At 45.6% G+C, this 13,681-nt stretch overlaps 1 protein-coding gene across 13 annotated transcripts in view; it reads left to right on the plus strand.

Annotated features, from left to right (window-relative positions):
- The first annotated feature begins 1,144 nt into the window (after positions 1-1,144).
- The window catches only part of FHIT (fragile histidine triad diadenosine triphosphatase), a 1,583,000-nt gene continuing 1,570,463 nt past the window's right edge, over positions 1,145-13,681 (plus strand). For 3 of the 13 annotated variants that reach the window (XM_070050658.1, XM_017343922.3, XM_051852262.2), the window contains exon 1: positions 1,167-1,330. The gene's annotated coding sequence lies outside the window, so the exon portion shown is untranslated. Of the gene's footprint in view, positions 1,371-13,681 lie in introns of all 13 variants that reach the window. The other 10 variants (XM_017343921.3, XM_070050662.1, XM_070050656.1 and 7 more) reach the window with 8 other exon arrangements.

Below are 13,681 nucleotides of genomic sequence, written 5' to 3' on the forward strand. Positions count from 1 at the left end.
ATCCAAGTGTAACTGTCCTTTGTTTTTCCCTTTAAAAATGTAAAAGATGGCTGGCAAATCTCTCTCCTTCCTTGGACCTAGGATTGAGTGGGAAGGGAACAACAAGGAAGGGGGTATCTTTAAGAGGAGAAGGGGTGCTCGCTTCGGCAGCACATATACTAAAAAAAAGAGGAGAAGGGGAAAAAGGAAGCAGAATGGTGCCTTGGCAAAAGTCAAAAGGCCAGGATTGTAGTCCCTTTCTAGGTGCTGCATGGCCTTGTGGAAGTTATTTAGCTATTCTGCAATTTGTAATAGCTTTTATAGCAAAAATAAGTTTACTTCTCATACTTCACTAGACCCAGGACATCTGGAGATTAGGACTTGGGTCTGGATCAATGATTTCACCAGCACCCACATGGCATCTGGTGCAGAATACATTGAGAAAGTCATTTTGAACTAGAAAAGGAAGCAAGCACGCAGGATACTGGTAGTGAGAGATGAGTTTAATTGATCTTCACCAGTGAAAGGGGAAATACAATGGGGACAAGTGTCTCTAAATTTCCTTCAATTATTTAAAATTTATTTCCTGTGTGCCAGGCACTTTTCTTGGTGCTAGGAAAACTGAAGGGGGCCAAAACCAAAAGTCTCCATCAGTATGGATCTTGCATTTTAATGAGCAAGTAGGTCAATTTTACACCTTGTTTGGCAAAAACAAGTTATACAGGGAAAAACAGCACAGAAACGGGGAGAGGATGGGGAAAGCGAGGCTACGGTGCCAGGGAGGGCCGAGTGTAGTCAACTGGATCAGTTAAAGGACTGCAAGAAACATAGCGGAAGATTTAAAGAGCAAGAAAAGGCCCTCAGTGGGGGTAAAGAAACCAAAGCAAATCCGTGAGTGCGCAAATCAAGCGCGTTTTGGCAGGAAAGGCAAAGTCATCCCTTCTTTTCATATGTTTCTCTTTCTACATGGAAAACGCCAACAACTGTGCGAAGCCTGACAGAAACCCTTCTCAAAGGGATTCTCCCCTCACCTTCTCTCGGGACGGTCTTTAACCGCCCCTAAATTAGAGATTGCGGCCATTCTGGTTTCCGATTGGCCCGGTGTAGGGCGTGTCCTGTGCTTATTGGGCGGTGCCCCTGTCCTCAGACGAGCGGCCATCTTGTGTCCCGCCCCTGCCCAGCCTTGCGGGGCCGTCTGGGAATTGTAGTTCCAGCCCCGCTCTGTCCCGGCGCGGGACTTTTTGCTCTGTTTCAGGTCCCTCAGGCGGCCACCCTAGTGAGCACACGCTCGGGCGGCGTCCTACCCCGCACTCTCTCCTGCCTTTTATTCCAGCTACTACGATCTTGGAAGGTAGGGGCGAAGGGCACGGCCGAGTGGAACAGAGTTTCTGGTGCGTGGGTCTGGGTTTCCACAAGCGTGCAGTCCTTACCCCCTCAGCCAGGTGGGGCGGGGGCTGGGCCAGCGCCGCTCGCGGGGCAGAAGGCTTCTATCTGGAGGATTCGCACTCCACCCGCGCCAGTCTTCTCAGGGTTGGAACTTGAGCGCCCTGCAGCTTGCGCGCCGGCCCCAGCCCTAACGTGCCCCTCCTCCGCTGCATTTTGCAAGTGGGGAAACTGAGGCACGGAGCCACGCCAAGCGGGCCCAGGGGACGCCCCAGTTCTCAGCCTGGTGGTTGTAGGTGTAGTTGTCAATCTTATAGTCAATCCACAGCAATCCCTGTCCCCTCAGGTCTGTGTTAAGCACGCACCTGTGGGTTCCCTTTGCAAAGGGGGGCAGAACACGTGCCCAGTGTTAAGCAGAGCATAAATAAGGAAGTATACGGGGAGAGAATTGCACCTTTGGTATTTAAAAACAAGAAAAAAACAAAAACAGAAAAAGAGCAGTGAATTGCTTGTCGCAGAACTCATCAGAAGTGTGTGGAACGTTATTGCACCTTGTTTACGGTTTACAGTTTTTAGTTTTAGTTTCACACGCGGACTTTGTAAGGGATCTCCACGTGAGGGGGGAAAAGGAGGCCAGTTAGTGGAATGTGAGCCGGGTTTGCAGCTTCCCCTATGGGTTCATGGTCTGCCTCTGCTGTGTGACCTTGGCTGACCAACTCACGGGCTGCTCCCAGCTCAAGCGGCCCAGAGATGCTGCCTGAAACCCGAAATCTAAATTGAGGTCATGCTTGTCAAAGTTTGCCATGCAGACTTACTGCTGTTACTATTCTCGGTTGCTCAAAAGTGTGCTGGGGACCGGCAGAAAATAGCCCCACGGTTGTCTTAGAAAGGTTCTGCCCCGGCCTCGATTTGTCAAGGGCGGTTCCGCATTCGCACCTTTTTCAGCTGGATGTACCTGAACACTCCCACTTGGGCTCCATTTTAAGTCCGGCAGCCTGGACAGCGGAGGATTCTGGGAGTTGGAGTCCGGTCTCTTGTTTCCCCGCGGGCTGGTACTCCAGTTTCCAGCGTGCATTTGGTGCAGCGAGGTGTCTCTTGGGAGATGAAGTCTCACGTCTAGCCCCTGCGTGACGTAGCTCCTTTACTTAGAACTACAGCTCCCATATGACTGCGTTCCCGGTTGCTATCGTCTGTGTCCACCTGCTTCTAGCTGGGACTATATCTGTTAGTAAAGATTTCTTGGTGGTTTTGGTTTCTTTGCCTGTTTAATATAGGTTTTAAAAAACTGGGAATGTCGTTCTAGATACTATATTTGGAATTATGGTGGATGATTTTCCAGTTATTAAATAGGAATGTGCACACTTTCAGGAAGCTAATCCTGGACAGTTAGCATAGCATGTTCACATCTTTTTAAATAATGCTGTGCCCTCTATTTGTAGATGGGAAAAAACTAGAGGAGATTGGTTTTCCGTGGTTAACATAACTAATAATAAAAGTGAAAATCTGTATGATCGTTATATAGTTTAGTTCAATCTTAAAAGCTATGTGAGAGAGTTTGAGAGAAATAACTTTATAATAATTTTATAGATGAGAAAACTAAGGCTAGGGAAGTTCAGCAACTTGTTCAAGAGAGCTCAGTTAGTGAATACAAGTACTGGAATTGTAATCCCTTCTGCCTTTAATTTTCATTACAGAGCAGAGAGGAAGCCCAGCATTTCTGACTGCAGAATTTGGAATCTTTCCATTATATCATGTTGCCTCTTTGGTTAGACACTAAACGTTGGAGCTACAAAACCTTTGAGATCATTTAAATCTGAGGCAAAGATATTGGAACAGTTCCTGGCACACAGTAAAGGTTCCACAAATGTTACCTATATATAGCTTTATAATATCTTTATGTTAGAGAAGAAGAAACTGGCCCAGGTGGTAAAGCAGTTTGCCCAAGGTCACACAGTTGGTTTGTATCAGAGATGACAGTCAACTCAAGCATCTTATTTCCAAGTCCAGGGTTATGTTCATTCCACCAGCAGTCAGCTAGCAGGAGCACCAGATGTGTACTTGTTTAGATGATGATTTTTTCTGTAATGTATTCTTTCTAGGCCACACACAAGGAACAATTGTTGTGAAGTCTTTGTGTTATTACTGTTCTTTGTGTGTGTTATTACTATCAGTGTAACAGTCCATTAATTCAGTAAATGTTTTTTGTGCATTTGTGTGTGCAGTCTAGGTGCAGGGACCATAGATGAAAAGCTATACCTTAATGGATTAGGACTGCAAGGACCTTGTAAATCTAATTGTCTTTCATCTTACAAATGACAGGAGTGACACACAAAGTAGTCTTCAATCTTCGACTCACAGCCTGTGTCAAAGCATCCTCTTTGTGCAAGGGGGCAGATTTTGGAAGCCTGTGAATGTTTGGTGGCATGCTCTAGGAAAGATTTTTGTGTCCTCATCTTCATTTGTGTGTACTACATGCTGCTTCACTGTGCTCTGTTTCTATTTTGGGAATTAGTGTTGTTTTGGCTACCAATACTCTTTTCTCTATGATTTCAGACACTTGGGAACAAAATCTGACACTTTGCATTCAGAGATGTGAAAATCTAGCCCTCTAATAGACTAGCAGAACTGTACATGAATTATTGCAAAGTTTGGTTTCATTTAGAAAACAAATAGCCCTTTCAATTATGTATTCACAATTAACAAGGCAGGTAACTCTCACCTCCTTTGTGTGAAAGATGATTTCTGTATAATTAGATGATAAAGTAACAGTTTTGTAATTATTGGCTAAACATTCCAAAAGCAGTCACTATGTGAAAAGTTGTCCCCATCAACCTCTGCATCTCTGGTGTTTTTCATTCAGCTTCCACTATGATCTCCTGACCATTCTCAGTCCTGAAAACACCTTTGTGGAACTACAATTCATAAGCACCCCAGAGTTCTATTCCCATGTTTTTTTCTTAAATCTCAAGTTTCTCTTTTAATGTAGAAATGCAGCTTTGAAATGTAAGATGTAGGAGGTTCCTTTCCTTTGAACATGTGCATTGCAGAGAAAATTCTCAGCCTTTGAGGATGTTCTCTGAGGGGCTCTTGGGGGTGTGTCCATGTCTATGACTTCTCAGATGAGAAAGTGATCCAAATAGCAAAACAAAGTAGAGACACTGTAGAGATTGGGTATGTGGAGATCTGTGCTTTGTATCACAGCCCTGCCTCTAAGGTTACCTAGCCCTTGGTTTTGTCTCTGTAAAATAGGAATAATGAGCATTTGTAACCATATAGTGATGATATAGAAAAAAACTGTGTTTGAAATTGACCATGTTGTCAGACTCTCAATAGCTTTCAGTCTAATAATAATAATATTAATAGTTTTTTTTGCCTATTTTTAATGTAGAACTGATAGATGAAAATTCAGATTTATTCAGGATTTAAACTAGAGCCAGGTATCTACTTTATAAAGGATTTATCATTTGTTTTCTTAACGTAGCAAGTTTGGCCATCACATTTAGACTATGAAGAAACCCACAACTCTTGATAAGCCATCTTGGCAGCGCAGTGACACTGTTGTGTGGGCAGAGAAATAGGGAAGTTTTTGACTCGGATTTACTGTCTGCTTAGAGGTCCCTGATCCATCTGTGTATGAAATTTTGCATTAAAAAGCGGCCTGTTTCTGTCAGTGGGGCCTTCTGTCCACCTCTAGAAAGACCAAGGCCCATCCCAGGAGTCTCAGGGTTAAAGCAAAGCAGTTGTCAACCAGCTGGTGAGTAATCCCAGAGCAGTGGCCATTTGGACACAGAAGTACTGCTTTCTAAAGCTGACAACTCCAGTTGCCACGAGGTTACTGATTAGGAGGTGAGTTACTGCAAAGGGGTGATGCTAGGGACAGGGAAGGAATAGTAGGAATGAGAATCACAGTAAGAACAAAGATGGGACGGGCAAAGGAAACAACCTAGGCCTTCGGTATCCCATGCTTGTCTCAATGTGCAGCTGTTAGAACGATGAATGTGGCTGATGAGAAAGTGGTGATGGTGGTGTATTCTAAGTGAGGAAGAGCTCAGAAGGGAAGAAAGGAGGAAGTGAAAAAAGAAGATGAGCAGACACGAAGTCAGACTTGGGTATGAAAATGAAAGGCTGGAGGAGAGAGGGTGGTGCAGCTATAGACATAGCACGGGCTCTAGGAGGTATTGTGCACAGTCCTGTTGCCTGTATTTTGAAAGAATTTTGGACTTTATTCCAAGGACATTGGGGAAACCATTTAAGTCTGAGCAATGGAATGTTTGGATTTTAAAAAGTATACATGAGGTATGGATAATGAATTTGTGAGAGGGAATAGCTGATGTGGAAAAATCAATTAGATCTGAGCTTCTTGAACTTTAAGGTGCACATGAATATCTTGCTTATCTTAAAATGCAAATTCTGCTTTAGCAGATCTGGAATGGACCAGAGAGTCAGTCATTCTAATGGGCTGATGTTCCTGGTCCGTGAACCGTACTTGTAGTAACAAGTACTCAGGAAATTGAGTGGGCTGGGGGGGGGGGGGGAATTCAGATTTACTCAGGATGGCTATGGGACTGGATTCTAGAGAGCAAAAGACTTGGGTTTTAATGCTGCTCCTACCACTTACTCTCTGTGTGACTCTTGGGGAAAATGTCCTAATCTCTCTGAGCCTCACTTTCCTCAGCTGCGAAGTGGGGGTAATGATCCTGTTGCAAAGGACTGTTTCAAGTTTCCCATGTGGTAACCCATGGAAAGTGTTTAGCACAGGAACTGGCACTTCAGAATGGTAGCTTGTGATTTTACCTTTATTTTTACTACCAATGACAACTCAAAACATGCTGCTTCATGTTTATCATATTTTGAATATTAAGTGGAGTGGGTTACCTTTACTTCTGTTTTGTTTACCTTTCACATATGATACCTGGAACTTCCTCAATCCTTTGTAAAATTTTGAGTGTTAGGGTGCAGGAGAGGAGCAGCCTCTTTTCTTCACCCATCCTAGGTTTATGGTTAAGGTGCCCATAACAAAAGGCAGATTAACAAGAGAAAAGCATATGCATTTATTTACTATACATTTTACATGACACAGCAGTCATCTTGAAGAAATAAAGACCTTAGGAAATGAATAAACCTGTGTATTGTTTTTTAGAAGTATTTATTTATTTATTTGAAAGGCAGAGTTACAGAGGGAGAGAAGGAGACACACACACACACACACACACACAGAGAGAGAGAGAGAGAAAGAATGTTCCATTCACTGGTTCACTCCCCAGATGGCCACAACAGCCAGGGCTCGGCCAGGCCAAAGCCAGGAGCTAGGAGCTTCTTTGGGTCTTACACGTGAGTGCAGAGGCCCAAGGACTTGGGCCATCTTCTGCTGCTTTCCCATGCACATTAGCAGAGAGAGGATCAGAAGCAGAGCATTGGGATTTGAACTGGTGCCCACATGGGATGCCGGCACTACAGACATCAGCTTAACCCTGAGTGCCACAGCACTGGACCAAATCTGTGTATTTTTTATTCTATGTTTGAAAGAGAAGTGTATAGTTGTAGTACAGTATGATTGGATGAAAAATTTGATCGAATGATAATAAACAGGATAAAACATACTACTATGTTTTGGGTATGATTTAAGGTGTCCCCCAAGACTTCATGTGTTGGAAGCTTGGTTGCCAGTGTGATGATATTAAGAGGTGGTGCCCAGAGGAATGTAACCAGACTAAATGTAATTCTCATCAAACTTGTGATCAATGCTTAAAAGAGAACTGTTATAAAAAGCGAGCCTGACCCCAGAATCACTCTCTGGCATCTCTGTCTTCTTCCCCTCCGTCTTGCATATGTTCCTACCATGATGCTTTCCATCACGATGTGACACAGCAAGGGAGCCTGCACCAGAGGCCAAAGTGCTCACTGTTAGACTTTGAACCACCAAAATTGTGAGCTATATAAACCTCTTTTTTTTTTTTTTAAATACATTATTATCCTCAGGTATTTTGTTAACAGAAAATGGACAAAAAGTTGTAGTGCGTTCATCATCTTTTTGCTACTCTAACATAATACCTAACACATACTGTTTAGAAAGAAGGAAGTTTATTTTGCTTTAGAGTTTCGGAGGTTCATAGTGCAGGATTGGGTGGCCTAGGCCATTTGGCGAGGCCAGGGCAAGGCAGTAGTAGAGTGTGTGCAGAGGAAGGGTCACATGACAATCCTGGAAGCAGAGAGAGTGGATGGACCCAACTTTTATAACTTTTATAACTCACCATCTCATGGGAATTATTTTTAAGGGTGTGCCCCCTCCCCCTCAGTGATCCAAGGCCCTCCCACTAAGTCCACTTCAGAAGTACCATAACTGGAATATGTTTCCATGATTTTAGTACCATTAACTTATGACTTTGTGCCTTAAAATCTCTGCCTGAGTTTGGGAGTCCATATCCTATTCAAATCGTAGCACATAGTAAGGCTCATTGGTTCAGATTCTTTACTATGACACTTTGTCTTCAGATATAAGAATGTTCTTTCCTTGGGGAAAAGAGGGGAAAGTGAGAGTGACTTTTCTGCTTCTGCTGTTTTATCAAATTCTTTCAGTTAAAATATTTAGAGCTAGCTTGTTCTGAACCCCAATATGGGCAAGTAGATGCACTTCAGGCCATGCAGTTGAGTCTTTCTACATTTGATGGAAAATATCTGGGGTCTTTAAAGCAACATGTTATATCTGATTATTAAGATAGAGATCTGTAGCCCCTTTCCTGCGAATGGAAATTTATTCTTTCTTTATATAATTTTAATCAGTTTGAATTGCTTTCCAACCAGTGGTTCACAGCACCGGCTGCAATTAGAATCACTTGGGCCTAGTTTTTCTAGAGAAATTCAATCAGAGTAGAGCCAGGTGTTGGTATTTTGTTTCTTAGGTTTTCCAAGTGATTTTAATGTGCATTTAGGACTGAGTACCACTGAGTCTTGGCAATATTGAGTTTCAGGTTGTGCTTTCTCTTCTTGGTGTTTAGTTCATTTTATCTTCATGGCTGGGAAAAAAAAAGCCACTAAAAGAATGTTCTAAAGAAAGCGAGGTAACTGATTACTTTAACCAATAACGTGCTTCCATTTTAATGCAGTAGCTTGGACTGGGTCACTTTAGAGGTGCAGTCTATTTAAAGTTTACTTTCTCTCTCTTTTTTTTTTAAGATTTTATTTTATTTATTTGAAAGATAAGTTACAGAGTGAGGTAGAGACAGAGAGAGAGGTCTTCCATCCGCTGGTTCACTTCCCAGATGGCCACAGTGGCTGGAGCTGTGCCGATCCGAAGCCAGGAGCCAGGAGCTTCTTCCGGGTCTCCCTCGCGGGTGCAGGGTCCCAAGGGCTTGGGCCATCTTCTGCTTTCCCAGGCCATAGCAGAGAGCTAGATCGGAAGAGGAGCAGCCGGGCCTAGAACCGGAGCCCAGATGGGATGCTGGCGCTTCAGGCCAGGGCTTTAACCCACTGGGCCACAGCGCTGGCTGATACTTTCTATTTTTAAAAATTGTTACCCCTACCCTTCATTTAGTGGTAGAATAATTAAGTGAATTTGATCAAATATCATTCACTTTGTGTTATTCCTAATATGTAGAGACTGGAGAGGAAGGAAAAAAAAAAACCAACCTCTTCTACCCTCTTAATTTTGCTCTTAGTTCCCCTTGAAATTAGACTAACAAAAAATAGATTGTCAAGATAAACCGTTGGGACTAGAGCTGTGGCACAGTGGGTAAAGCCACTGCCTGCAGTGCCGGCATACCATATGTATTGGGTAAAGTGCCGGCATCCCATATGGGTGCTGGTTCAAGTTCCAGCTGTTCTACTTCCGATCCAGCTCTCTGCTGTGGCTTGGGAAAGCAGTAGAAGATGGCCCAAGCCCTTGGGCCCCTGCACGCATGTGGGAGACCCAGAAGAAGCTTCTGGCTCCTGGTTTTAGATCGACCCAGCTCTGCCTATTGCAGCCATTTTGTGAGTGAACCAGTGGATGGAAGATCTCTATCTGCCTCTTTCAAATAAATAAATAAATCTTCAAAAAAAAATTGTCTTAAGATGTGTATACAGGGGCTGGCGCCACGGCTCACTAGGCTAATCCTCCGCGTTGTGGCACCGGCATACCGGGTTCTAGTCCCGGTCGGGGCACCGGATTCTGTCCCGGTTGCCCCTCTTCCAGGCCAGCTCTCTGCTGTGGCCAGGGAGTGCAGTGGAGGATGGCCCAAGTGCTTGGGCCCTGCACCCCATGGGAGACCAGGAGAAGCACCTGGCTCCTGGCTTCGGATCAGCGTGGTGCGCCGGCCATTGGAGGGTGAACCAACGGCAAAGGAAGACCTTTCTCTCTGTCTCTCTCTCTCACTGGGCACTCTGCCTGTCAAAAAAAAAAAAAAAAAAAAGGCCGGCGCCGCGGCTCACTAGGCTAATCCTCCGCCTAGCGGCGCCGGCACACCGGGTTCTAGTCCCGGTCGGGGCGCCGGATTCTGTCCCGGTTGCCCCTCTTCCAGGCCAGCCCTCTGCTGTGGCCAGGGAGTGCAGTGGAGGATGGCCCAGGTGCTTGGGCCCTGCACCCCATGGGAGACCAGGAAAAGCACCTGGCTCCTGGCTCCTGCCATCGGATCAGCGCGGTGCGCCGGCCGCAGCGCGCCGGCCATGGCGGCCATTGGAGGGTGAACCAACGGCAAAGGAAGACCTTTCTCTCTGTCTCTCTCTCTCACTGTCCACTCTGCCTGTCAAAAAAAAAAAAAAAAAAAAAAGATGTGTATACAGGGATCTTCATAGAAAAGAAGTCAAAGCTCTGAAGAGCTGATTACCTGTAGGAGCTTTTCTTCTTCTTCTTCTTCCTCTTCCTCTTCCTCTTCCTCTTCCTCTTCTTCTTCTTTTTGACAGGCAGAGTGGACAGTGAGAGAGAGAGACAGAGAGAAAGGTCTTCCTTTGCCGTTGGTTCACCCTCCAATGGCCGCCGCGGCCGGCGCGCTGCGGCTGGCGCACCGCGCTGATCCAATGGCAGGAGCCAGGAGCCAGGTGCTTCTCCTGGTCTCCCATGGGGTGCAGGGCCCAAGAACTTGGGCCATCCTCCACTGCACTCCCTGGCCACAGCAGAGAGCTGGCCTGGAAGAGGGGCAACCGGGACAGAATCCGGTGCCCCAACCGGGACTAGAACCTGGTGTGCTGGCGCCGCAAGGCGGAGGATTAGCCTAGTCAGCCGTGGCGCCGGCTAGGAGCTTTTCTTCTAACTGGAAAAAAATGCATAAAGAGAAAGATGTTTTGGGGTTCTGGAGGTAGGAAGATGTAGGTGGTGGGGTGATAAGTAGGAGCTGAAGACTAGCAGGATGCGTGGTAAGATTTGTTATGTAAGTAAGAGTTTGAGAGTTTGGTTTCTGTTGAGGAGAGAGGACCACTTTTCTTTTTTCTTTTTTTTTTTGATAGGCAGAGTGGACAGTGAGAGAGAGACAGAAATAAAGGTCTTCCTTTGCCGTTGGCTTACCCCCCAATGGCAGCTGCGGCCAGTGTGCTGCAGCTGGCGCACCGCGCTGATCCGAAGCCAGGAGCCAGGTGCTTCTCCTGGTCTCCCATGGGGTGCAGCACCCAAGCACTTGGGCCATCCTTCACTGCCTTCCCAAGCCACAGCAGAGAGCTGGCCTGGAAGAGGAGCAGCCGGGACAGAATCCGGCGCCCCGACTGGGACTAGAACCCGGTGTGCCGGCACCGCAAGGCGGAGGATTAGCCTAGTGAGCCATGGTGCTGGCCTGAGAGGACCACTTTTTTTTTTTTTTTTTTTTTTGACAGGCAGAGTGGACAGTGAGAGAGAGAGACAGAGAGAGGTCTTCCTTTGCCGTTGGTTCACCCTCCAATGGCCGCCGCGGCCAGCGCGCTGCGGCCGGCGCACCGCGCTGATCCGATGGCAGGAGCCAGGTGCTTCTCCTGGTCTCCCATGGGGTGCCGGGCCCAAGCACTTGGGCCATCCTCCACTGCACTCCCTGGCCACAGCAGAGAGCTGGCCTGGAAGAGGGGCAACTGGGACAGAATCCGGCGCCCCAACCGGGACTAGAACCTGGTGTGCTGGCGCCGCAAGGCGGAGGATTAGCCTAGTGAGCCGCGGCGCCGGCCCGAGAGGACCACTTTTATAAATGCAGTATATGTCCTTTTATAAATGCAGTATATGTCCTGCTGTTAGGGAGAACAGAGAATTTTTTTGTTTGGGACCTGCTGTTTCTTAATTATCTTGACCCCAAAGTAACTATTAAAGTATGCCAAAATGGCCTATTTTGGGGTGGCATATTCTTTTCCTCCTCAGAACCCTGGTGTTTCAGAAGTTTTTTTTTTCCCCCATAGAAAATGCATACAACTTATGCTTGTTAGAATATGTAAGCTTGAAACCTTATATCAAGGATCCAGAAGCATTCTTAGCCTGAATTTATATCACCCCACACAGTAATTTCATAGTTCAGCATTTCCTGAGTCTTTCTGCTCACTAGGAGGTCATGTTGTTTTAGTCTGCTGATTCCATACGGAGAAAAAGTGGGGAAAGAAGAATGTCTTTGCTTGAGGGTTTAATAAAGTTTAAAATTGCCTATTTTAAGAGCATTTTCCTGTTTTTTTTTTTTTTATTATTATTTTTTTAAGATTTAAGGCAGAGCTGCAGAGAGGCAGAGGGTGAGGGCGAGGACGAGGGTGAGGGTGAGGGTGATAGGTCTTCTATCTGCTGGTTACTCCTCGGGAGAGGGAGAGGGAGATAGGTCTTCCATCTGCTGGTTTACTTCCCAAATGGGTGCAGTGGCTGAAGCTGTGCTGATCTGAAGCCAGGAGCCAGGAGCTTCATCCAGATCTCCAATGCGGGTGCAGGGGCCCAAGGACTTGGACCATCTTCTAGTGCTTTCCCAGTCCATAGCAGAGAACTGGATCGAAAGTGGAGCAGCCAGGACTTGAACTGGAGCCCACATGGGATGCCAGCACTGCAGGTGGTGGCTTTACCCATTATGCCAAAGCAATGGCCCCTTTGTCTGTTTTTCTAAAGATTTATTTATTTATTTGAAAGGCAGAGTTGCAGAGAGGGGGAAGGGAGGGAGGGAGGGAGAGAGAGAGAGAGAGAGAGAGAGAGAATATCGAGATCTTCCATACTCTGATTTGTTCCCCAGATGGTCACAATGGCCTGGGCTGGGCCAGGCCAAAGCCAGAAGCCAGAAAATCCATCTGTGTCTCCTGTGTGGGTAGTAGGGACCCACGCACTTGGTCCATCTTCTGCTGCTTTCCTAGACACATTAGCGGGAAAGGGAAGCTGGATGAGAAGTGCAACATCTGGGACTTAAACCAATGTTCATAGGAGATGCCAGCATCACAGGTGCTTGGCTTAACCCGCTGTGCCACAAGCTGGCCCCCATTGTTAGTCTCTTAATGATGAACAGGTAAGAATAGCAGAGAAAATTGAGAAACTGGTAAGAAGTGCATAAAAGGTAAACCTTGACAGTATTCTGGAAATGAAAGACTCAGGGTCTCTTTATGTATTTGTCAGAGTTTCTTGTTATGGATTTATGTCTTTCTTTAAACAATCAATTCTATTATAATTCAGGATATTTTTCAGTTTCTCAGACTTGCAGCTACTGGAGTTAAAAACCATCATAGATAATGTTGAAGTATTAGTACTCCCTCATGAGGTTTAGTGCATGCATATTTTAGTTAAAGGAGAAAACAATCTGTAGTCATTTAATTAATGAAGTTTGTGTTATGTGGTATGAACAAAATTTTCATATTCTCTAAGTCTTGGGGCCTTCTTTCCACATATTCAGTTTTGAAAAAAAAAATGCTTTCTGGTGTCTTCAGACTCCACATGACTGAAGGACGGTAGCTGCTTTGTTGTGCCAAGGAATGCCCAGAAACACAACTCTATGTATGTGCTTGAACACTGAGGACAGGCAGAGAAAGTGTTGGAGCCCGTTTGAATAAGGTTCTTTCAACCCCATTCAGCGCTGATGATTCCTGTATAGCCTCTCCCAGGAATAAGCCTGGTGAGAGAAGAGTTTTTGATCTAAGGAAGAGCAGAGGGCAGTAATAGAGAGAAGAAAAACATATGCAGGGGTATGGAGGAGAGAATAAAAAATGATCAGGTCGAGGGGCAGGGCAAGGTTTTTGTTTTGATAGTCAGCTATGTCAATAAAATTAAGTCTCTGCTTGCCAGTTGCTATGTGATACTAAAGAGGTAGGTCTCATTGTCACTGTGTTTGGTCTACCACTTTGGATTGTCTGCCTTGAAGTATAGCGTATTTGGCACACTTAAAATTCACTCTAGATACTTTAAAATGCTATGGGTGGTCCTACTCAAGCACAGTTGAAA

The sequence above is a fragment of the Oryctolagus cuniculus genome, chromosome 10 (assembly GCF_964237555.1).
Source record: "Oryctolagus cuniculus chromosome 10, mOryCun1.1, whole genome shotgun sequence".
Lineage (NCBI taxonomy): Eukaryota > Metazoa > Chordata > Mammalia > Lagomorpha > Leporidae > Oryctolagus > Oryctolagus cuniculus.